The sequence below is a fragment of the Anthonomus grandis genome, chromosome 10 (assembly GCF_022605725.1).
Source record: "Anthonomus grandis grandis chromosome 10, icAntGran1.3, whole genome shotgun sequence".
Lineage (NCBI taxonomy): Eukaryota > Metazoa > Arthropoda > Insecta > Coleoptera > Curculionidae > Anthonomus > Anthonomus grandis.
Window position 1 is genome coordinate 22,874,412 of NC_065555.1, and position 27,887 is coordinate 22,902,298.

The 27,887-nt window shown below is 30.8% G+C and overlaps 1 protein-coding gene and 1 long non-coding RNA gene across 26 annotated transcripts in view; one reads left to right on the forward strand and one right to left on the reverse strand.

Annotated features, from left to right (window-relative positions):
* LOC126741058 (uncharacterized) overlaps nt 1–27,887 on the reverse strand; it is a 169,086-nt gene that overhangs the window by 128,558 nt on the left and 12,641 nt on the right. Inside the window, exons 3-5 of one of the 25 annotated variants that reach the window (XM_050447347.1) lie at nt 14,647–17,822; nt 4,442–6,546; nt 3,722–4,323 (exon numbers count right to left, since the gene is read on the reverse strand). The exons of 17 other annotated variants lie outside the window; for them this stretch is intronic. The gene's annotated coding sequence lies outside the window, so the exon portion shown is untranslated. Of the gene's footprint in view, nt 1–344; nt 580–3,721; nt 4,324–4,441; nt 6,547–8,292; nt 8,767–13,188; nt 13,291–14,646; nt 17,823–21,268; nt 22,233–27,887 lie in introns of those variants that run through there. 7 more of the 25 variants (XM_050447343.1, XM_050447356.1, XM_050447351.1 and 4 more) reach the window with 7 other exon arrangements.
* LOC126741066 (uncharacterized) lies at nt 575–27,873 on the forward strand. The gene is made up of 3 exons (XR_007662101.1): nt 575–976; nt 9,164–13,272; nt 26,856–27,873. It is a non-coding gene; the product is annotated as an uncharacterized LOC126741066 (long non-coding RNA).

Sequence of the window (27,887 nt, forward strand, 5' to 3'; positions counted from 1 at the left end):
CTAGGTACCAAATTTCAACCAAATCGCACCAATACCAAAAAAGTTATGATACTCGACTAACCTTAAAAATCAATAATTTCAAAAAAATTTTATTTATAACCCAAAAGCAATCTTTAAGAATTATTAACATATATTAATAATAAACTAAATAGTAAAAACTCACAAAATATCTAAATTTTTATTTTAAATTAAATAGATCATTACGACTGACCCGTGTATATATTCAAATAATTTTAATAAAATAATCGGGCAAATTTCATTTCGTCTCACCCCGGTATAAAGACACTGACATTTCAAAAAAACGGCATTTTTCGAAGACGTCAAAATGTTTGCCGAATTTTCCTGGCCGCAATACAGAATTTCCCCAATTGATATGCACAGATTCGGAAAGCCCATTCATTTTCTGATTCGGTGCTTCCTTTCCCTGATCGTTTCCGGTTCATTTTCATTCATAATTTTACAAAAAACCAAACCAAGTCCCGGCCACCTGTCACGAGCAAAAAATTTGTATCCACCATGCGTCAAAGTATTGTTCCCACCAGCCATTTCATCAGAGTTTAGGTTGACACCTCCAATTACCTGCAAAAACGCAAAAAAATGGACTTTTTTCATAAAATCGCATTTTTCGGGTACTTGTACTATCGCTGGAACCCTGAAATTTTAGTATGTGTTGTAAAACAAAATTTCGGATCCTTTAGATGTTGTTTGATCTTTTCACCATGTACAGGGACGCCGCAAATGAATTAAACGCGAAAATTCGAATTGCTCAGAACCTATTAAAGTTGGAAGATTGTAATTTTACACAAATACTGGGGTTATTAAAGTATTTAATCCCTGAGAATATAAATGGTCCAGGTGCCACCACTAAAAAGTTATTAAATAAAATGTGATTTTTAGGTCGGACCTTCATGGGTAAAGTTCATTATTGCTCGCCCTGTATGGCTTACGAAAATTTCGGTTATATAGCATATGAAAGGTAAAGGATGAAGTTATTTTTTGAAAAAAAAAAATTTTCCAAAATAAGTATCGTTTGGCAGAAAATTCCAAAAAACTGAAAATGCCAGAACTCGTAAAATAAATTTTTTACAAAAAAAAGCTCCAAGTATGTTAAATCTCTTATAAAACGAAGTCTTTTCGCCGAAACACTTTTTTTATAAAAATTTTTTTTTAGCCTCTGGAGAAGTTTGAATTTTTTTTTTAGTCACTTTTGTTCGCTTATAACAACTCACCCTGTATACCGATCTGGCCCAAAAAGTATACAGTTCTTAAGCCCCCACCGACCCTCATGTCCTAAAAATTTAAAGTCTCTTAAAGGCTTTTTATTTGAGTTCTCGCGTCTGAAAGGAATTTGACCCATTTTTTTACGAATTTTTGACTTTGAGACAGTACCGCTCCGTTTGGTGGTACCGGAAAAAAAAATCGTTTACGGATCCATTATTCTCAATGTATTGAGAGACCCTATGCCAAATTTCATCGTTTCGCTAACCATACAGCCAAAGATATGAATTTTTATTTCCAAAAAAACACGATTTTTCGGGCCCGGGCTCGCGTGCATAATATAGTCGCAGACGCTCCTATATAACAAGTATAGTCGCTTCGCTCCTATACTTTTGGTCCGTGGGGACCAGTTTGGAACCTTTAGGTCTTGTCTGTGAAAAGCCGTAAGGGAATTTAAAAAAAAAATCAAAAATTATCAGGTGTACTTAGGTGAGTCGGAGAGGCTAACGTTTACCTGCCGAGGAAAGAGAGGACCAGTTGTTGGGGTATCATGCTTCAAAGAACCATAATTTGTTATATAGTCGCGTTGTGTGTCAATATACTGTCTTATATTTCAAATATCTGTGAAAGTATATTAATTGTATTCTAAATAAAGCCTGAATACCAAATTCGAACAGAATCGGACCAATAGCAAAAAAGTTACGGTAGTCACGTGACCTAGGCTGAAACTCAAATGTCAGTTATCTGTCATAATTTATTGTATCCTAAATAAACCATAAATACCAAATTCAGAGAGAAGTTCCCATAAGGGTCTATTTATTGAAATAGAACAAACGGGATTTTACGTCGATTTGTTTTAATTTTTCTTTTTATTTAAAAATGTAATAGTAATAAAATATCAAAAGAATTGACAGGAGAAGAATAAGAAATAAAAAAAACCATAAATAAATTGAATCGAAGCTATAGAAGCCGAGATATAAGTAAAAATGTGGGAAAAACAAAAGAAAACTGGTTTTTTCCCACGGTATAATTTTTTTTCTTAAAATAATTTATGACAAATTTTAGTTTTAGCCCTAAACTTGTAATTTTCACAAAAAAAAACCCAAGAAAAAATTTTTTTTTTTTTTTTGGTCGAAAATCGAAAGGGGTGAACCCATGAAAAATTTTAAAAAAATGGTTTTTATTTTTTTATAAATAAAATATATCTCTGACAACTTTTTGTCTTAAACAAAAGTTTTCGGAAATATTACGAGGTATCCGTGCGTTAAAACGAATCGGTTCTAGCTATTATACAATCGGAGAAAATTGGAAAAAACTATTAAACATAAATATCGAATTATCAAGAACCCTATGGAAAAATTTTAATTTTTTATTTTTCTATCCTGTACTACTTCAGAGTATCTTTAAAAAAGATTATTACCAATTTGACTCTAAAATGAACGGAAAATCTATTTCTTTGCATTTTTCGATTTTCGTACAAAATCCGGGGTCAAAATGACAATTTTTTCAAAATATGCTCCGAATTCAAAATTTCTTTTTTCCGGTTAAAGACCATTCAAAAACTAGTAAAAAAGCCTAATAACAAAAATTTCCACGATTTATACGAGTGGCACAATATAAAGGTAAAATTAGGTCCCATAAGAGTCTATGTATTTACGTCGATTTTTAAAATTTTTCAGTTTTATTTCGAAAGGCAATTGTAATAAAATATAAAAAGAATTAACAGGAGGAGAATAAGGAATAATAGAAACTATCAACGAATTGAATCGAAGCTATACAAGTCGAGATATTAGTAAAAATGTGAAAAAAAATAAAAGAAAACTCGTTTTTTTCCACGGTAGCATTTTTTTTCTTAAAATGATAACTGACAAATTATAATGTAAGCCCTAAGTTGGCAATATCCATTAAAAAAAAAACCAAGAAAAAAAAAATTTTTTTTGCTCCAAAATCGAAAGGGGTATAGCCATGAAAAATTGTGAAAAAATGGTTTTTATTTTTTTCTAAATAAACTATAATTCTGACAACTTTTTGTCTTAAACAAAAGTTTTCGGGAATATTACGAGGTATCCGAATGTTAAAACGAATTGATTATAGCGATCACAGAATCGGAGAAAATTGTAAAAAACTATTAAACATAAATATCGAAATATCAAGAGCCCTATGGAAAAATTTCAATTTTTTATTTTTCTATCTTGTACTACTCCAGGATACCTTTTAAAAAGGTTATTATCGATTTGACTCTAAAATGAACAGAAAACCTATTTATTTGCATTTATCGATTTTCGAACAAAATCCGGCCCAAAATGAAAATTTTTCAAAACATGCTCCAAATTCAAAATTTCTTTTTTCTGGCTAAAGACCATTCAAAAAGTAATGAAAAAGCTTTATGACAAAATTTTTCAAAATCTATAATAATGCTACAATATTATGAAAGAAGATAAGTTCCCTTTAAAGCCTATGTATTCGAACCGATGATTTTTTAATGTTTTTTAAAAAGGCAAATTTAAGAAATAATTTAACAAAATAAGATAAAAGGAATAGGGTAATACAAAATATTATCTACAAATATATACATATCATCTAATAGCCAATTTCAATCAAATAGGAAATTTTGATAGTCACGTGACCCTAGAACTCAATATTTTAAAATTTTGTAAAAAATCAACAATTGCATCTTAAATAAACCCCAAATTCCAAATTTGAACCCAATCGGATCAATAGCAAAAAAGTTATGGAAGTCACGTGACTTTAAAATTTAATATGTCAAATTTCTGTCAAAATGTATTACTGGCATCCTAAATAAAGCCCAAATACTAAATTTCAACCCAATCGGATCAATAGCAAAAGAATTATGAAAGTCACGTGACTTTAAAATATAATTTGTCAATTATCTGTTAAAATTTATTAATTGTGTCCTAAATAAAGCATAAATACCAAATTTGAACCCAATCGGACTCATAGCAAAAAAGTTACAATAGTCACGTGACCCGGAAGTCAAATGTCAAATATCTGTCAAAAATTAATAATTGCATCCTAAATAAAGCCCAAATACCAAATTTGAACCCAATCAGACCAATAGCAAAAAAGTTACAATAGTCACGTGACCTGGAAGTCAAATGTCAAATATCTGTGAAAAATTCATAATTGCATCCTAAATAAAGCCCAAATACCAAATTTGAACCCAATCAGACCAATAGCAAAAAAGTTACAATAGTCACGTGACCTGGAAGTCAAATGTCAAATATCTGTAAAAAATTCATAATTGCATCCTAAATAAACCCCAAATACCAAATTTTAATCAAATCGGACAAATAGGAAGAAAGTTAAGGTAGTCAGGTGACCTTAAAACATAGTCATGTCAAATATCTGTAAAAATTTATTAATCTTATCCGAAATAGGTACTAGGTACCAAATTTCAACCAAATCGCACCAATACCAAAAAAGTTATGATACTCGACTAACCTTAAAAATCAATAATTTCAAAAAATTTTTATTTATAACCCAAAAGCAATGTTTAAGAATTGTTAACATTTATTAATAATAAACTAAATAGTAAAAACTCACCTAATATCGAAATTTTTATTTTAAATTAAATAGATCATTACGACTGACCCGTGTATATATTCGAATAATTTTAATAAAATAATCGGGCAAATTTCATTTCGTCTCACCCCGGTATAAAGACACTGACATTTCAAAAAAACGGCATTTTTCGAAGACGTCAAAATGTTTGCCGAATTTTCCTGGACGCAATACACAATTTCCCCAATTGATATGCACAGATTCGGAAAGCCCATTCATTTTCTGATTCGGTGCTTCCTTTCCCTGATCGTTTCCGGTTCATTTTCATTCATAATTTTACAAAAAACCCAACCAAGTCCCGGCCACCTGTCACGAGCAAAAAATTTGTATCCACCATGCGTCAAAGTATTGTTCCCACCAGCCATTTCATCAGAGTTTAGGTTGACACCTCCAATTACCTGCAAAAACGCAAAAAAATGGACTTTTTTCATAAAATCGCATTTTTCGGGTACTTGTACTATCGCTGGAACCCTGAAATTTTAGTATGTATTGTAAAACAAAATTTCGGATCCGTTAGATGTTGTTTGATCTTTTCACCATGTACAGGGACGTGACAAATGAATTAAACGCGAAAATTCAAATTGCTCAGAACCTATTAAAGTTGGAAGATTGTAATTTTACACAAATAATGGGGTTATTAAAGTATTTAATCCCTGAGAATATAAATGGTCCAGGTGCTACCACTGAAAAGTTATTAAATAAAAAGTGATTTTCAAGTCGGACCTTCATGGGTAAAGTTCATTATTGCTCACCCTGTATGGTTCCCAAAAATTTCGGTTATATGGCATATAAAAGGTAAAAGATGAAGTTATTTTTTGAAAAAAAAAATTTTCCCAAAATAAGTATCGTTTGGCGGAAAATTCCAAAAAACTGAAAATGCCAGAACTCGTAAAATAAATTTTTTACAAAAAAAAGCTCCAAGTATGTTAAATCTCTTATAAAACGAAGTCTTTTCGCCGAAACACTTTTTTTATAAAAATTTTTTTTTAGCCTCTGGAGAAGTTTCAATTTTTTTTTTAGTCACTTTTGTTCGCTTATAACAACTCACCCTGTATACCGATCTGGCCCAAAAAGTATACAGTTCTTAAGGCCCCACCGACCCTTATGTCCTAAAAATTTTAAGTCTTTTAAAGGCTTTTTATTTGAGTTCTCGCGTCTGAAAGGAATTTGACCCATTTTTTTACGAATTTTTGACTTTGAGACAGTACCGCTCCGTTTGGTGGTACCGGAAAAAAAAATCGTTTACGGATCCATCATTCTCAATGTATTGAGAGGCCCTATGCCAAATTTCATCGTTTCGCTAACCATACAGCCAAAGATATGAATTTTTATTTCCAAAAAAACACGATTTTTCGGGCCCGGGCTCGCGTGCATAATATAGTCGCAGACGCTCCTATATAACAAGTATAGTCGCTTCGCTCCTATACTTTTGGTCCGTGGGGACCAGTTTGGAACCTTTAGGTCTTGTCAGTGATGGGCCTTAGAGGATTTCTTAAAAAAAATCGCAAATTATCAGGTGTACTTAGGTGAAGCTAACGTTTATCTGCCAAGGAAAGAGAGGACCAGTTGTTGGGGTATCATGCTTCAAAGAACCATAATTTGTTATATAGTCGCGTTGTGTGTCAATATACTGTCTTATATTTCAAATATCTGTGAAAGTATATTAATTGTATTCTAAATAAAGCCTGAATACCAAATTCGAACAGAATCGGACCAATAGCAAAAAAGTTACGGTAGTCACGTGACCTAGGCTGAAACTTAAATGTCAGTTATCTGTTATAATTTATTAGTTGTATCCTAAATAAACCATAAATACCAAATTCAGAGAGAAGTTCCCATAAGGGTCTATTTATTTAAATAGAACAAATAGGGATTTTACGTCGATTTGTTTCAATTTTTCTTTTTATTTTGAAATGTAATAGTAATAAAATATCAAAAGAATTGACAGGAGGAGAATAAGAAATAAAAGAAACCATCAACGAATTGAATCGAAGCTATAGAAGCCGAGATATTAGTAAAAATGTGGGAAAAACAAAAGAAAACTGGTTTTTTCCCACGGTATCATTTTTTTTTCTTAAAATAATTTATGACAAATTTTAGTTTAAGCCCTAAACTGGTAATTTTCACTAAAAAAACCCAAGAAAAAAAAAATTTTTTTTTGGTCGAAAATCGAAAGGGGTACAGCCATGAAAAATGTCGAAAAAAGGGTTTTTATTTTTTTCTAAATAAACTATAACTCTGACAACTTTTTGCCTTAAACAAAAGTTCTAGGGAATGTTACGAGGTATTCGAATGTTAAAACTAATTGATTATAGCTATCACAGATTCGGAGAAAATTGTAAAAAACTATTAATCATAAATATCAAATTATCAAGAGCCCTATGAAAAAATTTCAATTTTTTATTTTTCTATCCTGTACTACTTCAAAGTATCTTTAAAAAAGATTATTACCAATTTGACTCTAAAATGAACGGAAAACCTATTTATTTGCATTTATCGGTTTTCGAACAAAATCGGGCCCAAAATTAAATTTTTTTCAAAACATGCTCCAAATTTAAAATTTCTTTTTTCTGGCTAAAGACCATTCAAAAAGTAATGAAAAAGCTTAATAACAAAATTTTTCAAAACCTATAATAATGCTACAATATTATGAAAGAAGATAAGTTCCCTTTAAAGCCTATGTATTCGAACCGATGATTTTTTAATTTTTTTTTTAAAGGCAAATTTAAGAAATAATTTAACTAATTAAGATAAAAGGAATAGGGTAATACAAAATATTATGTACAAATATATACATATCATCTAATAGCATTTTTCAATCAAATAGGAAATTTTGATAGTCACGTGACCCTAGAACTCAATATTTTAAAATTTTGTAAAAAATCAACAATTGCATCCTAAATAAACTCCAAATTCCAAATTTGAACCCAATCGGATCAATAGCAAAAAAGTTATGGAAGTCACGTGACTTTAAAATTCAATATGTCAAATTTCTGGCAAAATTTATTACTTGCATCCTAAATAAAGCCCAAATACTAAATTTCAACCCAATCGGATCAATAGCAAAAGAATTATGAAAGTCACGTGACTTTAAAATTCAATATGTCAATTATCTGTTAAAATTTATTAATTCTATCCTAAATAAAGCATAAATACCAAATTTGAACCCAATCAGACCAATAGCAAATAAGTTACAATAGTCACGTGACCCGGAAGTCAAATGTTAAATATCTGTCAAAAATTAATAATTGCATCCTAAATAAAGCCCAAGTACCAAATTTGAACCCAATCGGACTCATAGCAAAAAAGTACCAATAGTCACGTGACCTTAAAACATAGTCATGTCAAATATCTGTAAAAATTTATTAATCTTATCCGAAATAGGTACTAGGTACCAAATTTCAACCAAATCGCACCAATACCAAAAAAGTTATGATACTCGACTAACCTTAAAAATCAATAATTTCAAAAAAAATTTATTTATAACCCAAAAGCAATGTTTAAGAATTATTAACATATATTAATAATAAACTAAATAGTAAAAACTCACCTAATATCGAAATTTTTATTTTAAATTAAATAGATCATTACGACTGACCCGTGTATATATTCGAATAATTTTAATAAAATAATCGGGCAAATTTCATTTCGTCTCACCCCGGTATAAAACCACTGACATTTCAAAAAAACGGCATTTTTTGAAGACGTCAAAATGTTTGCCGAATTTTCCTGGCCGCAATACACAATTTCCCCAATTGATATGCACAGATTCGGAAAGCCCATTCATTTTCTGATTCGGTGCTTCCTTTCCCTGATCGTTTCCGGTTCATTTTCATTCATAATTTTACAAAAAACCCAACCAAGTCCCGGCCACCTGTCACGAGCAAAAAATTTGTATCCACCATGCGTCAAAGTATTGTTCCCACCAGCCATTTCATCAGAGTTTAGGTTGACACCTCCAATTACCTGCAAAAACGCAAAAAAATGGACTTTTTTCATAAAATCGCATTTTTCGGGTACTTGTACTTTCGCTGGAACCCTGAAATTTTAGTATGTGTTGTAAAACAAAATTTCGGATCCTTTAGATGTTGTTTGATCTTTTCACCATGTACAGGGACGCCGCAAATGAATTAAACGCGAAAATTCGAATTGCTCAGAACCTATTAAAGTTGGAAGATTGTAATTTTACACAAATACTGGGGTTATTAAAGTATTTAATGCCTGAGAATATAAATGGTCCAGATGCCACTACGAAAAAGTTATTAAATAAAATGTGATTTTCGGGTCGGACCTTCATGGGTAAAGTTCATTATTGCTCGCCCTGTATGGCTTACGAAAATTTCGGTTATATGGCATATGAAAGGTAAAGGATGAAGTTATTTTTTGAAAAAAAAAATTTTCCCAAAATAAGTATCGTTTGGCAGAAAATTCCAAAAAACTGAAAATGCCAGAACTCGTAAAATAAATTTTTTACAAAAAAAAGCTCCAAGTATGTTAAATCTCTTATAAAACGAAGTCTTTTCGCCGAAACACTTTTTTTATAAAAATTTTTTTTTAGCCTCTGGAGAAGTTTCAATTTTTTTTTTAGTCACTTTTGTTCGCTTATAATAACTCACCCTGTATACCGATCTGGCCCAAAAAGTATACAGACACGTAAGCCCCAAGAACCCATATATCCTGAAAATTTCAGCTCGATTAAACGCTTTAAAATTGAGATCTCGTGAGCAACTCGATTTTTACCAATTTTTTTACGAATTTTTGATTTTGAGACAGTACCGCTCCGTTTGGTGGTACCGGAAAAAAAATTCGTTTACGGATTCATCATTCCCAATGTATTGAGAGACTCTATGCCAAATTTCATCATTTCGCTAGCCATACAGCCAAAGATATGAATTTTTATTTCCAAAAAAACACGATTTTTCGGGCCCGAGGTGGCGTGCATAATATAGTCGCAGACGCTCCTATATAACAAGTATAGTCGCTTCGCTCCTATACTTTTGGTCCGTGGGGACCAGTTTGGAACCTTTAGGTCTTGTCAGTGATGGGCCTTAGAGGATTTCTTAAAAAAAATCGCAAATTATCAGGTGTACTTAGGTGAGGCTAACGTTTATCTGCCAAGGAAAGAGAGGACCAGTTGTTGGGGTATCATGCTTCAAAGAACCATAATTTGTTATATAGTCGCGTTGTGTGTCAATATACTGTCTTATATTTCAAATATCTGTGAAAGTATATTAATTGTATTCTAAATAAAGTCTGAATACCAAATTCGAACAGAATCGGACCAATAGCAAAAAAGTTACGGTAGTCACGTGACCTAGGCTGAAACTTAAATGTCAGTTATCTGTCATAATTTATTAGTTGTATCCTAAATAAACCATAAATACCAAATTCAGAGAGAAGTTCCCATAAGGGTCTATTTCTTGAAATAGAACAAACAGGGATTTTACGTCGATTTGTTTTAATTTTTCTTTTTATTTTGAAATGTAATAGTAATAAAATATCAAAAGAATTGAGAGGAGGAGAATAAGAAATAAAAGAAACCATCAATGAATTGAATCGAAGCTATAGAAGCCGAGAGATTAGTAAAAATGTGGGAAAAAACAAAAGAAAACTGGTTTTTTCCCACGGTATCATTTTTTTTTCTTAAAATAATTATTGACAAATTATAATGTAAGCCCTAAGTTGGCAATTTCACGTAAAAAAAACCCAAGAAAAAAAAAATTTTTTTTTGGTCGAAAATCGAAAGGGGTATAACCATGAAAAATTGCGAAAAAATGGTTTTTATTTTTTTTTAAATAAAATATAACTCTGACAACTTTTTGTCTTAAACAAAAGTTTTCGGGAATATTACGAGGTATCCGTGCGTTAAAACGAATCGGTTCTAGCTATTATACAGTCGGAGAAAATTGAAAAAAACTATTAAACATAAATATCGAATTATCAAGAGCCCTATGGAAAAATTTCAGTTTTTTATTTTTCTATCCTGTACTACTTCAGAGTATCTTTAAAAAAGATTATTACCAATTTGACTCTAAAATGAACGGAAAACCTATTTCTTTGCATTTTTCGATTTTCGAACAAAATCCGGGGTCAAAATGACCATTTTTCCAAAATATGCTCCGAATTCAAAATTTCTTTTTTCTGGTTAAAGACCATTTAAAAACTAATAAAAAAGCTTTATGACAAAATTTTCCACGATTTATACGAGTGCCATAATATAAAGGGAAAAATTAGGTTCCATAAGAGCCTATGTACAGGGATAAGACAACCGGGCTTTTACGTCGATTTTTTTAATTTTTCAGTTTTATTTCGAAAGGCAGTTGTAATAAAATATAAAAAGAATTAACAGGAGGAGAATAAGGAATAATAAAAACCATCAACAAATTGAATCGAAGCTCTAGAAGTCGAGATATTAGTAAAACTGTGAAAAAAAAATAAAAGAAAACTCGTTTTTTTCCACGGTAGCATTTTTTTTCTTAAAATGATAACTGACAAATTATAATGTAAGCCCTAAGTTGGCAATATCCATTAAAAAAAACCCAAGAAAAAAAAATTTTTTTTTGCTCCAAAATCGAAAGGGGTATAGCCATGAAAAATTGTGATTAAATGGTTTTTATTTTTTTCTAACTAAACTATAACTCTGACAACTTTTTGTCTTAAACAAAAGTTCTAGGGAATATTACGAGGTATTCGAATGTTAAAACTAATTGATTACAGCTATCACAGATTCGGAGAAAATTGTAAAAAACTATAAATCATAAATATCGAATTATCAAGAGCCCTATGGAAAGATTTCATTTTTTTATTTTTCTATCTTGTACTACTTTAGGATACCTTTCAAAAAGATTATTATCGATTTGACTCTAAAATGAACAGAAAACCTATTTCTTTGCATTTTTCGATTTTCGAACAAAATCCGGCCCAAAATGAAAATTTTTTCAAAACATGCTCCAAATTCAAAATTTCTTTTTTCTGGCTAAAGACCATTCAAAAAGTAATGAAAAAGCTTAATGACAAAAATTTTCAAAATCTATAATAATGCTACAATATTATGAAAGAAGATAAGTTCCCTTTAAAGCCTATGTATTCGAACCGATGATTTTTTTATTTTTTTTTGAAAGGCAAATTTAAGAAATAATTTAACTAATTAAGATAAAAGGAATAGGGTAATACGAAATATTATCTATAAATATATACATATCATCTAATAGCAGATTTTAATCAAATAGGAAATTTTGATAGTCACGTGACCCTAGAACTTAATATTTTAAAATTTTGTAAAAAATCAACAATTGCATCCTAAATAAACCCCAAATTCCAAATTTGAACCCAATCGGATCAATAGCAAAAAAGTTATGGAAGTCACGTGACTTAAAAAATTCAACATGTCAAATTTCTGTCAAAATTTATTACTTGCATCCTAAATAAAGCCCAAATACTAAATTTCAACCCAATCGGATCAATAGCAAAAAAGTTATGGAAGTCACGTGACTTAAAAAATTCAACATGTCAAATTTCTGTCAAAATTTATTACTTGCATCCTAAATAAAGCCCAAATACTAAATTTCAACCCAATCGGAACAATAGCAAATAAGTTATGGAAGTCACGTGACTTAAACATTCAATATGTCAATTATCTGTTAAAATTTATTAATTGTATCCTAAATAAAGCATAAATACCAAATTTGAACCCAATCGGACTCATAGCAAAAAAGTTACAATAGTCACGTGACCTGGAAGTCAAATGTCAAATATCTGTGAAAAATTAATAATTGCATCCTAAATAAACCCCAAATACCAAATTTCAATCAAATCGGACAAATAGGAAGAAAGTTAAGGTAGTCACGTGACCTTAAAACATAGTCATGTCAAATATCTGTAAAAATTTATTAATCTTATCCGAAATAGGTACTAGGTACCAAATTTCAACCAAATCGCACCAATACCAAAAAAGTTATGATACTCGACTAACCTTAAAAATCAATAATTTCAAAAAAATTTTATTTATATCCCAAAAGCAATGTTTAAGAATTATTAGCATATATTAATAATAAACTAAATAGTAAAAACTCACCTAATATCGAAATTTTTATTTTAAATTAAATAGATCATTACGACTGACCCGTGTATATATTCGAATAATTTTAATAAAATAATCGGGCAAATTTCATTTCGTCTCACCCCGGTATAAAGACACTGACATTTCAAAAAAACGGCATTTTTCGAAGACGTCAAAATGTTTGCCGAATTTTCCTGGCCGCAATACACAATTTCCCCTATTGATATGCACAGATTCGGAAAGCCCATTCATTTTCTGATTCGGTGCTTCCTTTCCCTGATCGTTTCCGGTTCATTTTCATTCATAATTTTACAAAAAACCCAACCAAGTCCCGGCCACCTGTCACGAGCAAAAAATTTGTATCCACCATGCGTCAAAGTATTGTTCCCACCAGCCATTTCATCAGAGTTTAGGTTGACACCTCCAATTACCTGCAAAAACGCAAAAAAATGGACTTTTTTCATAAAATCGCATTTTTCGGGTACTTGTACTATCGCTGGAACCCTGAAATTTTAGTATGTGTTGTAAAACAAAATTTCGGATCTTTTAGATGATGTCTGATCTTTTCACCATGTACAGGGACGTGGCAAATGAATTAAACGCGAAAATTCGAATTGCTCAGAACCTATTAATGTTGGAAGATTGTAATTTTACATAAATATTGGGGTTATTAAAGTATTTAATGCCTGAGAATATAAATGGTCCAGATGCTACTACGAAAAAGTTATTAAATAAAATGTGATTTTCGGGTCGGACCTTCATGGGTAAAGTTCATTATTGCTCGCCCTGTATGGTTCCCAAAAATTTCGGTTATATGGCATATAAAAGGTAAAAGATGAAGTTATTTTTTGAAAAAAAAAATTTTCCCAAAATAAGTATCGTTTGGCGGAAAATCCCAAAAAACTGAAAATGCCAGAACTCGTAAAATAAATTTTTTACAAAAAAAAGCTCCAAGTATGTTAAATCTCTTATAAAATGAAGTCTTTTCGCCGAAACACTTTTTTTATAAAAATTTTTTTTTAGCCTCTGGAGAAGTTTGAATTTTTTTTTTAGTCACTTTTGTTCGCTTATAACAACTCACCCTGTATACCGATCGGGCTCAAAAAGTATACAGACACGTAAGCCCCAAGAACCCATATATCCTGAAAATTTCAACTCGATTGAACGCTTTAAAATTGAGATCTCGTGAGCAACTCGATTTTTACCAATTTTTTTACGAATTTTTGAATTTGAGACAGTACCGCTCCGTTTGGTGGTACCGGAAAAAAAATTCGTTTACGGATCCATCATTCCCAATGTATTGAGAGACCCTATGCCAAATTTCATCGTTTCGCTAGCCATACAGCCAAAGATATGAATTTTTATTTCCAAAAAAACACGATTTTTCGGACCCGGGCCCGCGTGCATAATATAGTCGCAGACGCTCCTATATAACAAGTATAGTCGCTTCGCTCCTATACTTTTGGTCCGTGGGGACCAGTTTGGAACCTTTAGGTCTTGTCTGTGAAAAGCCATAAGGGAATTTAAAAAAACAATCAAAAATTATCAGGTGTACTTAGGTGAGTCGGGGAGGCTAACGTTTACCTGCCGAGGAAAGAGAGGACCAGTTGTTGGGGTATCATGCTTCAAAGAACCATAATTTCTTATATAGTCGCGTTGTGTGTCAATATACTGTCTTATATTTCAAATATCTGTGAAAGTATATTAATTGTATTCTAAATAAAGTCTGAATACCAAATTCGAACAGAATCGGACCAATAGCAAAAAAGTTACGGTAGTCACGTGACCTAGGCTGAAACTTAAATGTCAGTTATCTGTCATAATTTATTAGTTGTATCCTAAATAAACCATAAATACCAAATTCAGAGAGAAGTTCCCATAAGGGTCTATTTCTTGAAATAGAACAAACAGGGATTTTACGTCGATTTGTTTTAATTTTTCTTTTTATTTTGAAATGTAATAGTAATAAAATATCAAAAGAATTGAGAGGAGGAGAATAAGAAATAAAAGAAACCATCAATGAATTGAATCGAAGCTATAGAAGCCGAGAGATTAGTAAAAATGTGGGAAAAAACAAAAGAAAACTGGTTTTTTCCCACGGTATCATTTTTTTTTCTTAAAATAATTATTGACAAATTATAATGTAAGCCCTAAGTTGGCAATTTCACGTAAAAAAAACCCAAGAAAAAAAAAATTTTTTTTTGGTCGAAAATCGAAAGGGGTATAACCATGAAAAATTGCGAAAAAATGGTTTTTATTTTTTTTTAAATAAAATATAACTCTGACAACTTTTTGTCTTAAACAAAAGTTTTCGGGAATATTACGAGGTATCCGTGCGTTAAAACGAATCGGTTCTAGCTATTATACAGTCGGAGAAAATTGAAAAAAACTATTAAACATAAATATCGAATTATCAAGAGCCCTATGGAAAAATTTCAGTTTTTTATTTTTCTATCCTGTACTACTTCAGAGTATCTTTAAAAAAGATTATTACCAATTTGACTCTAAAATGAACGGAAAACCTATTTCTTTGCATTTTTCGATTTTCGAACAAAATCCGGGGTCAAAATGACCATTTTTCCAAAATATGCTCCGAATTCAAAATTTCTTTTTTCTGGTTAAAGACCATTTAAAAACTAATAAAAAAGCTTTATGACAAAATTTTCCACGATTTATACGAGTGCCATAATATAAAGGGAAAAATTAGGTTCCATAAGAGCCTATGTACAGGGATAAGACAACCGGGCTTTTACGTCGATTTTTTTAATTTTTCAGTTTTATTTCGAAAGGCAGTTGTAATAAAATATAAAAAGAATTAACAGGAGGAGAATAAGGAATAATAAAAACCATCAACAAATTGAATCGAAGCTCTAGAAGTCGAGATATTAGTAAAACTGTGAAAAAAAAATAAAAGAAAACTCGTTTTTTTCCACGGTAGCATTTTTTTTCTTAAAATGATAACTGACAAATTATAATGTAAGCCCTAAGTTGGCAATATCCATTAAAAAAAACCCAAGAAAAAAAATTTTTTTTTTGCTCCAAAATCGAAAGGGGTATAGCCATGAAAAATTGTGATTAAATGGTTTTTATTTTTTTCTAACTAAACTATAACTCTGACAACTTTTTGTCTTAAACAAAAGTTCTAGGGAATATTACGAGGTATTCGAATGTTAAAACTAATTGATTACAGCTATCACAGATTCGGAGAAAATTGTAAAAAACTATAAATCATAAATATCGAATTATCAAGAGCCCTATGGAAAGATTTCATTTTTTTATTTTTCTATCTTGTACTACTTTAGGATACCTTTCAAAAAGATTATTATCGATTTGACTCTAAAATGAACAGAAAACCTATTTCTTTGCATTTTTCGATTTTCGAACAAAATCCGGCCCAAAATGAAAATTTTTTCAAAACATGCTCCAAATTCAAAATTTCTTTTTTCTGGCTAAAGACCATTCAAAAAGTAATGAAAAAGCTTAATGACAAAAATTTTCAAAATCTATAATAATGCTACAATATTATGAAAGAAGATAAGTTCCCTTTAAAGCCTATGTATTCGAACCGATGATTTTTTTATTTTTTTTTGAAAGGCAAATTTAAGAAATAATTTAACTAATTAAGATAAAAGGAATAGGGTAATACGAAATATTATCTATAAATATATACATATCATCTAATAGCAGATTTTAATCAAATAGGAAATTTTGATAGTCACGTGACCCTAGAACTTAATATTTTAAAATTTTGTAAAAAATCAACAATTGCATCCTAAATAAACCCCAAATTCCAAATTTGAACCCAATCGGATCAATAGCAAAAAAGTTATGGAAGTCACGTGACTTAAAAAATTCAACATGTCAAATTTCTGTCAAAATTTATTACTTGCATCCTAAATAAAGCCCAAATACTAAATTTCAACCCAATCGGATCAATAGCAAAAAAGTTATGGAAGTCACGTGACTTAAAAAATTCAACATGTCAAATTTCTGTCAAAATTTATTACTTGCATCCTAAATAAAGCCCAAATACTAAATTTCAACCCAATCGGAACAATAGCAAATAAGTTATGGAAGTCACGTGACTTAAACATTCAATATGTCAATTATCTGTTAAAATTTATTAATTGTATCCTAAATAAAGCATAAATACCAAATTTGAACCCAATCGGACTCATAGCAAAAAAGTTACAATAGTCACGTGACCTGGAAGTCAAATGTCAAATATCTGTGAAAAATTAATAATTGCATCCTAAATAAACCCCAAATACCAAATTTCAATCAAATCGGACAAATAGGAAGAAAGTTAAGGTAGTCACGTGACCTTAAAACATAGTCATGTCAAATATCTGTAAAAATTTATTAATCTTATCCGAAATAGGTACTAGGTACCAAATTTCAACCAAATCGCACCAATACCAAAAAAGTTATGATACTCGACTAACCTTAAAAATCAATAATTTCAAAAAAATTTTATTTATATCCCAAAAGCAATGTTTAAGAATTATTAGCATATATTAATAATAAACTAAATAGTAAAAACTCACCTAATATCGAAATTTTTATTTTAAATTAAATAGATCATTACGACTGACCCGTGTATATATTCGAATAATTTTAATAAAATAATCGGGCAAATTTCATTTCGTCTCACCCCGGTATAAAGACACTGACATTTCAAAAAAACGGCATTTTTCGAAGACGTCAAAATGTTTGTCGAATTTTCCTGGCCGCAATACACAATTTCCCCTATTGATATGCACAGATTCGGAAAGCCCATTCATTTTCTGATTCGGTGCTTCCTTTCCCTGATCGTTTCCGGTTCATTTTCATTCATAATTTTACAAAAAACCCAACCAAGTCCCGGCCACCTGTCACGAGCAAAAAATTTGTATCCACCATGCGTCAAAGTATTGTTCCCACCAGCCATTTCATCAGAGTTTAGGTTGACACCTCCAATTACCTGCAAAAACGCAAAAAAATGGACTTTTTTCATAAAATCGCATTTTTCGGGTACTTGTACTATCGCTGGAACCCTGAAATTTTAGTATGTGTTGTAAAACAAAATTTCGGATCTTTTAGATGATGTCTGATCTTTTCACCATGTACAGGGACGTGGCAAATGAATTAAACGCGAAAATTCGAATTGCTCAGAACCTATTAATGTTGGAAGATTGTAATTTTACATAAATATTGGGGTTATTAAAGTATTTAATGCCTGAGAATATAAATGGTCCAGATGCTACTACGAAAAAGTTATTAAATAAAATGTGATTTTCGGGTCGGACCTTCATGGGTAAAGTTCATTATTGCTCGCCCTGTATGGTTCCCAAAAATTTCGGTTATATGGCATATAAAAGGTAAAAGATGAAGTTATTTTTTGAAAAAAAAAATTTTCCCAAAATAAGTATCGTTTGGCGGAAAATCCCAAAAAACTGAAAATGCCAGAACTCGTAAAATAAATTTTTTACAAAAAAAAGCTCCAAGTATGTTAAATCTCTTATAAAATGAAGTCTTTTCGCCGAAACACTTTTTTTATAAAAATTTTTTTTTAGCCTCTGGAGAAGTTTGAATTTTTTTTTTAGTCACTTTTGTTCGCTTATAACAACTCACCCTGTATACCGATCGGGCTCAAAAAGTATACAGACACGTAAGCCCCAAGAACCCATATATCCTGAAAATTTCAACTCGATTGAACGCTTTAAAATTGAGATCTCGTGAGCAACTCGATTTTTACCAATTTTTTTACGAATTTTTGAATTTGAGACAGTACCGCTCCGTTTGGTGGTACCGGAAAAAAAATTCGTTTACGGATCCATCATTCCCAATGTATTGAGAGACCCTATGCCAAATTTCATCGTTTCGCTAGCCATACAGCCAAAGATATGAATTTTTATTTCCAAAAAAACACGATTTTTCGGACCCGGGCCCGCGTGCATAATATAGTCGCAGACGCTCCTATATAACAAGTATAGTCGCTTCGCTCCTATACTTTTGGTCCGTGGGGACCAGTTTGGAACCTTTAGGTCTTGTCAGTGATGGGCCTTAGAGGATTTCTTAAAAAAAATCGCAAATTATCAGGTGTACTTAGGTGAGTCGGGGAGGCTAACGTTTATCTGCCAAGGAAAGAGAGGACCAGTTGTTGGGGTATCATGCTTCAAAGAACCATAATTTGTTATATAGTCGCGTTGTGTGTCAATATACTGTCTTATATTTCAAATATCTGTGAAAGTATATTAATTGTATTCTAAATAAAGCCTGAATACCAAATTCGAACAGAATCGGACCAATAGCAAAAAAGTTACGGAAGTCACGTGACCTAGGCTGAAACTTAAATGTCAGTTATCTGTCATAATTTATTAGTTGTATTCTAAATAAACCATAAATACCAAATTCAGAGAGAAGTTCCCATAAGGGTCTATTTCTTGAAATAGAACAAACAGGGATTTTACGTCGATTTGTTTTAATTTTTCTTTTTATTTTGAAATGTAATAGTAATAAAATATCAAAAGAATGGAGAGTAGGAGAATAAGAAATAAAAGAAACCATCAATGAATTGAATCGAAGCTATAGAAGCCGAGATATTAGTAAAAATGTGGGAAAAAACAAAAGAAAACTGGTTTTTTCCCACGGTATCATTTTTTTTTCTTAAAATAATTATTGACAAATTATAATTTAAGCCCTAAGTTGGCAATTTCAAGTAAAAAAAACCCAAGAAAAAAAAAAATTTTTTTTGGTCGAAAATCGAAAGGGGTATAGCCATGAAAAATTGCGAAAAAATGGTTTTTATTTTTTTAAAAATAAAATATAACTCTGACAACTTTTTGTCTTAAACAAAAGTTTTCGGGAATATTACGAGGTATCCGTGCGTTAAAACGAATCGGTTCTAGCTATTATACAATCGGAGAAAATTGAAAAAAACTATTAAACATAAATATCGAATTATCAAGAGCCCTATGGAAAAATTTCAATTTTTTATTTTTCTAACCTGTACTACTTCAGAGTATCTTTAAAAAAGATTATTACCAATTTGACTCTAAAATGAACGGAAAACCTATTTCTCTGCATTTTTCGATTTTCGAACAAAATCCGGGGTCAAAATGACCATTTTTCCAAAATATGCTCCGAATTCAAAATTTCTTTTTTCTGGTTAAAGACCACTCAAAAACTAATAAAAAAGCTTTATGACAAAATCTTCCACGATTTATACGAGTGCCATAATATAAAGGGAAAAATTAGATTCCATAAGAGCCTATGTATAGGGATAAGACAACCGGGATTTTACGTCGATTTTTTTAATTTTTCAGTTTTATTTCGAAAGGCAATTGTAATAAAATATAAAAAGAATTAACAGGAGGAGAATAAGGAATAATAAAAACCATCAACGAATTGAATCGAAGCTAAAGAAGTCGAGATATTAGTAAAAATGTGGGAAAAAACAAAAGAAAACTGGTTTTTTCCCACGGTATCATTTTTTTTTCTTAAAATAATTATTGACAAATTATAATTTAAGCCCTAAGTTGGCAATTTCAAGTAAAAAAAACCCAAGAAAAAAAAAAATTTTTTTTGGTCGAAAATCGAAAGGGGTATAGCCATGAAAAATTGCGAAAAAATGGTTTTTATTTTTTTCTAACTAAACTATAACTCTAACAACTTTTTGCCTTAAACAAAAGTTCTAGGGAATATTACGAGGTATTCGAATGTTAAAACTAATTGATTATAGCTATCACATATTCGGAGAAAATTGTAAAAAACTATAATTCATAAATATCGAATTATCAAGAGCCCTATGAAAAAATTTCATTTTTTTATTTTTCTATCAGGTACTACTTCAGGATACCTTTCAAAAAGGTTATTATCGATTTGACTCTAAAATGAACAGAAAACCTATTTATTTGCATTTATCGATTTCCGAACAAAACCGGGCCCAAAATTAAATTTTTTTCAAAACATGCTCCAAATTCCAAATTTCTTTTTTCTGGCTAAAGACCATTTAAAAAGGAATGAAAAAGCTTAATGACAAAAATTTTCAAAATCTATAATAATGCTACAATATTATGAAAGAAGATAAGTTCCCTTTAAAGCATATCCAACCGATGATTTTTTAATTTGTTTTTCAAAGGCAAATCTAAGAAACAATTAAGTTAAAAGCAATAGGGTACTACAAAATATTATCTATAAATATATACATATAATCTGATAGGAAATTTCAATCAAATCGGGCGAATACGAAAGAAATTTTGATAGTCACGTGACTTAAAAACGTAATATTTTAAAAATTTGTAAAAATTCAATAATGGCATCCTAATAAAACTCTAAATACCAAATTTCAACCCAATCGGATCAATAGCAAATAAGTTATAGAAGTCACGTGACTTTAAAATTCAATATGTCAAATTTCTGTCATAATTTATTACTTGCATCTTAAATAAAGCCCAAATTCCAAATTTCAACACAATCGGATCAATAGCAAAAGAATTATTAAAGTCACGTGACTTTAAAATATAATTTGTCAATTATCTGATAAAATTTATTAATTGTATCCTAAATAAAGCATAAATACCAACTTTGAACCCAATCGGACTCATAGCAAAAAAGTTACAATAGTCACGTGACCTGGAAGTCAAATGTCAAATATCTGTGAAAAATTCATAATTGCATCCTAAATAAACCCCAAATACCAAATTTCAATCAAATCGGACAAATAGGAAGAAAGTTAAGGTAGTCACGTGACCTTAAAACATAGTCATGTCAAATATCTGTGAAAATTTATTAATCTTATCCGAAATAGGTACTAGGTACCAAATTTCAACCAAATCGCACCAATACCAAAAAAGTTATGATACTCGACTAACCTTAAAAATCAATAATTTCAAAAATTTTTTATTTATATCCCAAAAGCAATGTTTAAGAATTGTTAACATATATTAATAATAAACTAAGTAGTAAAAACTCACCTAATATCTAAATTTTTATTTTAAATTAAATAGATCATTACGACTGACCCGTGTATATATTCGAATAATTTTAATAAAATAATCGGGCAAATTTCATTTCGTCTCACCCCGGTATAAAGACACTGACATTTCAAAAAAACGGCATTTTTCGAAGACGTCAAAATGTTTGCCGAATTTTCCTGGGCGCAATACACAATTTCCCCAATTGATATGCACAGATTCGGAAAGCTCATTCATTTTCTGATTCGGTGCTTCCTTTCCCTGATCGTTTCCGGTTCATTTTCATTCATAATTTTACAAAAAACCCGACCAAGTCCCGGCCACCTGTCACGAGCAAAAAATTTGTATCCACCATGCGTCAAAGTATTGTTCCCACCAGCCATTTCATCAGAGTTTAGGTTGACACCTCCAATTACCTGCAAAAACGCAAAAAAATGGACTTTTTTCATAAAATCGCATTTTTCGGGTACTTGTACTATCGCTGGAACCCTGAAATTTTAGTATGTGTTGTAAAACAAAATTTCGGATCCTTTAGATGTTGTTTGATCTTTTCACCATGTACAGGGACGCCGCAAATGAATTAAACGCGAAAATTCGAATTGCTCAGAACCTATTAAAGTTGGAAGATTGTAATTTTACACAAATACTGGGGTTATTAAAGTATTTAATCCCTGAGAATATAAATGGTCCAGGTGCCACCACTAAAAAGTTATTAAATAAAATGTGATTTTTAGGTCGGACCTTCATGGGTAAAGTTCATTATTGCTCGCCCTGTATGGCTTACGAAAATTTCGGTTATATAGCATATGAAAGGTAAAGGATGAAGTTATTTTTTGAAAAAAAAAAATTTTCCAAAATAAGTATCGTTTGGCAGAAAATTCCAAAAAACTGAAAATGCCAGAACTCGTAAAATAAATTTTTTACAAAAAAAAGCTCCAAGTATGTTAAATCTCTTATAAAACGAAGTCTTTTCGCCGAAACACTTTTTTTATAAAAATTTTTTTTTAGCCTCTGGAGAAGTTTGAATTTTTTTTTTAGTCACTTTTGTTCGCTTATAACAACTCACCCTGTATACCGATCTGGCCCAAAAAGTATACAGTTCTTAAGCCCCCACCGACCCTCATGTCCTAAAAATTTAAAGTCTCTTAAAGGCTTTTTATTTGAGTTCTCGCGTCTGAAAGGAATTTGACCCATTTTTTTACGAATTTTTGACTTTGAGACAGTACCGCTCCGTTTGGTGGTACCGGAAAAAAAAATCGTTTACGGATCCATTATTCTCAATGTATTGAGAGACCCTATGCCAAATTTCATCGTTTCGCTAACCATACAGCCAAAGATATGAATTTTTATTTCCAAAAAAACACGATTTTTCGGGCCCGGGCTCGCGTGCATAATATAGTCGCAGACGCTCCTATATAACAAGTATAGTCGCTTCGCTCCTATACTTTTGGTCCGTGGGGACCAGTTTGGAACCTTTAGGTCTTGTCTGTGAAAAGCCATAAGGGAATTAAAAAAAAAAAATCAAAAATTATCAGGTGTACTTAGGTGAGTCGGGGAGGCTAACGTTTACCTGCCGAGGAAAGAGAGGACCAGTTGTTGGGGTATCATGCTTCAAAGAACCATAATTTATTATATAGTCGCGTTGTGTGTCAAAATACTCTCTTATATTTCAAATATCTGTTAAAATATGTTAATTGTATCCTAAATAAAGCCTGAATACCAAATTACAACAAAATCGGACCAATAGCAAAAAAGTTACGGTAGTCACATGACCTAGGCTGACACTCAAATGTCAGTTATCTGTTATAATTTATTAGTTGTATCCTAAATAAACCATAAATACTAAATTCAGAGAGAAGTTCCCATAAGGGTCTATTTCTTGAAATAGAACAAACAGGGATTTTACGTCGATTTGTTTTAATTTTTCTTTTTATTTTGAAATGTAATAGTAATAAAATATCAAAAGAATTGAGGAGAATAAGAAATAAAAGAAACCATCAATGAATTGAATCGAAGCTATAGAAGCCGAGATATTAGTAAAAATGTGGGAAAAAACAAAAGAAAACTGGTTTTTTCCCACGGTATAATTTTTTTTTCTTAAAATAATTATTGACAAATTATAATGTAAGCCCTAAGTGGGCAATTTCAAGTAAAAAAACCCAAGAAAAAAAAAATTTTTTTTTGCTCCAAAATCGAAAGGGGTACGGCCATAAAAAATTTCGAAAAAACGGTATTTATTTTTTTTAAAATAAACTATAAGACTAACAACATTTTGTCTTTTATAAAAGTTATGAGAAATATTACGAGGTATCCGTACGTTAAAACGAATCGGTTCTAGCTATCATAAAATCGGAGAAAATAAAGAAAAACCATGAAACATAAATATCGAATTATCAAGGGTCCTATGGAAAAATTTAAATTTTTTATTTATCTATCCTATACTACTTTTAAGTACCTTTCAAAAAGGTTATTATCGATTTGACTCTAAAATAAACGGAAAACCTATTTCTTTGCATTTTTCGATTTTGAAGCAAAATCCGGGCTCAAAATAAGAATTTTTTCAAAATATGCTCCAAATTGAAAATTTCTTTTTTCTGGTTAAAAACCATTCAAAAACTAACGAAAAAGCTTTATGATAAAATTTTCCACGATTTATACGAGTGCCATAATATAAAGGAAAAAATAAGGTCCCATAAGAGCCTATGTATAGGGATAACACAACCGGGTTTTTACGTCGATTTTTTTAATTTTTCAGTTTTATTTCGAAAGGCAATTGTAATAAAATATAAAAAGAACTAACAGGAGAAGAATAAGGAATAATAGAAACCATCAACGAATTGAATCGAAGCTATAGAAGCCGAGATATTAGTAAAAATGTGAAAAAAAATAAAAGAAAGCTCGTTTTTTCCCACGGTACCATTTTTTTTTGTTAAAATTATAATCGACAAATCATAATGTAAGCCCTATGATGGCAATTTCAAGTAAAAAAAACCCAAGAAAAAAAAATTTTTTTTTGCTCCAAATTCGAAAGGGGTATAGCCATGAAAAATTGTGAAAAAATGGTTTTTATTTTTTTCTAAATAAACTATAACTCTGACAACTTTTTGTCTTAAACAAAAGTTCTAGGGAATGTTACGAGGTATTCGAATGTTAAAACTAATTGATTATAGCTATCACAGATTTGGAGAAAATTGTAAAAAACTATTAATCATAAATATCGAATTATCAAGAGCCCTATGGAAAAATTTCAACTTTTTATTTTTCTATCTTGTATTACTTCAGGATACCTTTCAAAAAGGTTATTATCGATTTGACTCTAAAATGAACAGAAAACCTATTTATTTGCATTTATCGATTTTCAAACAAAATCCGGCCCAAAATGAAAATTTTTCAAAACATGCTCCAAATTCAAAATTTCTTTTTTCTGGCTAAAGACCATTCAAAAAGTAATGAAAAAGCTTTATGACAAAATTTTTCAAAATCTATAATAATGCCACAATATTACGAGAGAAGATAAGTTCCCTTTAAAGCCTATGTATTCGAACCGATGATTATTTAATTTATTTTTGAAAGGCAAATTTAAAAAATAATTTAATTAATTAAGATAAAAGGAATAGGGTAATACAAAATACTATATATAAATATATACATATCATCTAATAGCAAATTTCAATCGAATAGGAAATGTTGATAGTCACGTGACCCTGGAACTTAATATTTTAAAATTTTGTAAGAAATCAACAATTGCATCCTAATTAAACCCCAAATTCCAAATTTGAACCCAATCAGACCCATAGCAAAAAAGTTATGGAAGTCACGTGACTTTAAAATTCAATATGTCAAATTTCTGGCAAAATTTATTACTTGCATCCTAAATAAAGCCCAAATACTAAATTTCAACCCAATCGGATCAATAGCAAAAGAATTATGAGAGTCACGTGACTTTAAAATATAATTTGTCAATTATCTGTCAAAATTTATTAATTGTGTCCTAAATAAAGCATAAATACCAAATTTGAACCCAATCGGACTCATAGCAAAAAAGTTACAATAGTCACGTGACCCGGAAGTCAAATGTCAAATATCTGTCAAAAATTAATAATTGCATCCTAATTAAAGCCCAAATACCAAATTTAAACCCAATCGGACTCATAGCAAAAAAGTTACAATAGTCACGTGACCTGGAAGTCAAATGTCAAATATCTGTGAAAAATTAATAATTGCATCCTAAATAAACCCCAAATACCAAATTTGAACCCAATCAGACCAATAGCAAAAAAGTTACAATAGTCACGTGACCCGGAAGTCAAATGTCAAATATCTGTGAAAAATTAATAATTGCATCCTAACTAAACCCCAAATACCAAATTTCAATCAAATCAGACCAATAGTTAAAAAGTTACGGTAGTCACGTGACCTTAAAACATAGTCATGTCAAATATCTGTAAAAATTTATTAATCTTATCCGAAATAGGTACTAGGTACCAAATTTCAACCAAATCGCACCAATACCAAAAAAGTTATGATACTCGACTAACCTTAAAAATCAATAATTTCAAAAAATTTTTTATTTATATCCCAAAAGCAATGTTTAAGAATTGTTAACATTTATTAATAATAAACTAAATAGTAAAAACTCACCAAATATCTAAATTCTTATTTTAAATTAAATAGATCATTACGACTGACCCGTGTATATATTCGAATAATTTTAATAAAATAATCGGGCAAATTTCATTTCGTCTCACCCCGGTATAAAGACACTGACATTTCAAAAAAACGGCATTTTTCGAAGACGTCAAAATGTTTGCCGAATTTTCCTGGCCGCAATACACAATTTCCCCTATTGATATGCACAGATTCGGAAAGCCCATTCATTTTCTGATTCGGTGCTTCCTTTCCCTGATCGTTTCCGGTTCATTTTCATTCATAATTTTACAAAAAACCCAACCAAGTCCCGGCCACCTGTCACGAGCAAAAAATTTGTATCCACCATACGTCAAAGTATTGTTCCCACCAGCCATTTCATCAGAGTTTAGGTTGACACCTCCAATTACCTGCAAAAACGCAAAAAAATGGACTTTTTTCATAAAATCGCATTTTTCGGGTACTTGTACTATCGCTGGAACCCTGAAATTTTAGTATGTGTTGTAAAACAAAATTTCGGATCTTTTAGATGATGTCTGATCTTTTCACCATGTACAGGGACGTGACAAATGAATTAAACGCGAAAATTCGAATTGCTCAGAACCTATTAAAGTTGGAAGATTGTAATTTTACACAAATAATGGGGTTATTAAAGTATTTAATCCCTGAGAATATAAATGGTCCAGGTGCCACCACTAAAAAGTTATTAAATAAAATGTGATTTTCGGGTCGGACCTTCATGGGTAAAGTTCATTATTGCTCGCCCTGTATGGTTCCCAAAAATTTCGGTTATATGGCATATGAAAGGTAAAAGATGAAGTTATTTTTTGAAAAAAAAAAAATTCCCAAAATAAGTATCGTTTGGCAGAAAATCCCAAAAAACTGAAAATGCCAGAACTCGTAAAATAAATTTTTTACAAAAAAAAGCTCCAAGTATGTTAAATCTCTTATAAAACGAAGTCTTTTCGCCGAAACACTTTTTTTATAAAAATTTTTTTTTAGCCTCTGGAGAAGTTTCAATTTTTTTTTTAGTCACTTTTGTTCGCTTATAACAACTCACCCTGTATACCGATCTGGCCCAAAAAGTATACAGTTCTTAAGGCCCCACCGACCCTTATGTCCTAAAAATTTTAAGTCTTTTAAAGGCTTTTTATTTGAGTTCTCGCGTCTGAAAGGAATTTGACCCATTTTTTTACGAATTTTTGACTTTGAGACAGTACCGCTCCGTTTGGTGGTACCGGAAAAAAAAATCGTTTACGGATCCATCATTCTCAATGTATTGAGAGGCCCTATGCCAAATTTCATCGTTTCGCTAACCATACAGCCAAAGATATGAATTTTTATTTCCAAAAAAACACGATTTTTCGGGCCCGGGCTCGCGTGCATAATATAGTCGCAGACGCTCCTATATAACAAGTACGAGC